This window comes from Vigna angularis, chromosome 9 (genome assembly GCF_016808095.1).
Source record: "Vigna angularis cultivar LongXiaoDou No.4 chromosome 9, ASM1680809v1, whole genome shotgun sequence".
NCBI classification, from domain to species: Eukaryota; Viridiplantae; Streptophyta; class Magnoliopsida; order Fabales; family Fabaceae; genus Vigna; species Vigna angularis.
In genome coordinates this window covers 19,602,750-19,604,625 of record NC_068978.1, presented here as the reverse complement: position 1 = coordinate 19,604,625, position 1,876 = coordinate 19,602,750, and the positions used below count along the sequence as shown (strand labels likewise).

Here is a 1,876-nt window from a genome sequence, read left to right as displayed (position 1 = left end):
AATTTCCATCAATCCACACATTACATAAGCAAATGAATTACACATGCTAGTGTCTCGTATTTATTAGGTTAATTTAATTCTTTATAAATACTCTCAGTTAAGGTGATAGACATCCATTTGATGAGTTACTTCTCACCCTTCATCACATGTTACAATGTTGACCAAGTTATTATGATAATTTAATGTAAAGACCAGGTTAGTTGAACAAAGATATTTTAAAATATGAAAATAAACCTTGCTTTCTAAAAAACAAAAAATATTAGGGTAAACTAATTCAAACTAATCTAATCAAAATTAGTATCTTATGACAGTGAAGAATAACATCCAAGTACTCTATAGAAGTCTCCAACATTAAGTTTTCAACTGTACAATGAACAATACTTTTTTTATTCGAGTACTAGAAAAAGCACTTCCTCTAGTTTTAACAATAACATCCACTTCCTCAATTTATCAAATAAAAAATTAATTTAGTTTATAATGATTGTTTTTTAAATTTATTTTTGTCAGTAATATACTCTCCTATCTCGCGATATTTTATTCCAACTATAATTTTTTTTTTAAAAAAAGAAAGAAACATTATGAATTATTATGTCTCCTAAAACAACAACAGCAAACATCATTTTTTAATTTAAGTATATAGTGAATAGTGAACACTATGCATGGGAGAATGCATATCGGTTTTTCTTTTTCTTTAGAAATTCTTGAATTTTTATTTTGATTTTTGTTTTTGTGTCTTAATTTTCCCACGTCCCCTTCTCTGCTTCTATAAATACCTCTGCTACGTCCCTCCCCACAATGCATCAGAAGCATTTAATGTTACATAATGGTAGCTAGCTAGCAAGCTAGCTTTTTTATAAGGGTTATTAGCTGCACCTTGTGCTGTTGTGCTCTTGTTTTTTAGTGTGGAAGAATCTGTAAAGCTCAGGAGGGATAGCGCCATGGATGGTCATTCTTCATCTCTCTTCTCTTTCCTTTGATCTTCTCTTGCGCTATCCATCCTGAGTTTCATGGCTTCTCTCCACACACACCAATGGAACCTTCTTCTCCTTTCTCCCTTTGCTTTTTGTTGTTGGATTTGTTCATTCACCATGCACCCCCACACAAGGTTCTTTCACCTTCACTATACTATTTCTTGTTTCTTCTTTCATTTTGTTGGTTATCACAACTTTAATGACTAATCCCTTTTGTTTTGTTTTCTTTCTTTCTTTCTTTCTTGAATTTTGTTTTCACTTCCAAAAGCATGATGAAGTGAGTGGAAGAATATGAAGGTGTTAAAGTCTTTCGGGTTTGGTTAAAGTTTTCTCCTTTGAAATTTCAAAAGTTGAGTAGTCAGAATTTGGTATATGTTAGTGTCTAACATCATATCATGAGTCACACAAATATAAGTTCAAGTAATAATAAACTCACAAGATCAAATGAATGGTTCGTTCGTTATCTTTACAAAACCGTTAACTATTTTCTACCTTGCTTCTCCTTCTAACTTGTGTAATCAAGATGCTTAGATCATGATATCCATGATAAATGTATGGATTTGTTTCTTCTTCACCATAAAAAGTAAATAAGTCACGTATATGACCCAATGATCAAGCATGAACTTTTTTGCCCTTAGTTTGTTATGACGATGTTAAAAACAAAAGAGGGTTCATTTGATTATTGTCAAGAAGAGAGATCTGTGAGTTCTCGCTTCCATTCTTGGGTGGTTTTTGAGTTAAGAGGACTATTATTGCATTGTGAATTGTTGGTGGCCCTTGAACATCATCCTCAAACATCGCAAGGATAGAAGGAAGATTGTGTAAAAAAAAGATGAAAAATAGATAAAATATTATAAGCGAAACCTAGGCACTATCACGTGGAGTGGTAGACTAGAGATGTTGAC

The 1,876-nt window shown here is 32.1% G+C and overlaps 1 long non-coding RNA gene across 1 annotated transcript; it reads left to right on the top strand.

The window, feature by feature from the left end:
* Positions 1 to 809: 809 nt before the first annotated feature.
* Positions 810 to 1,420, top strand: LOC108320150 (uncharacterized). Its single transcript, XR_001831363.2, has 2 exons — positions 810 to 1,105; positions 1,240 to 1,420. It is a non-coding gene; the product is annotated as an uncharacterized LOC108320150 (long non-coding RNA).
* The last annotated feature ends 456 nt before the right edge of the window (positions 1,421 to 1,876 follow it).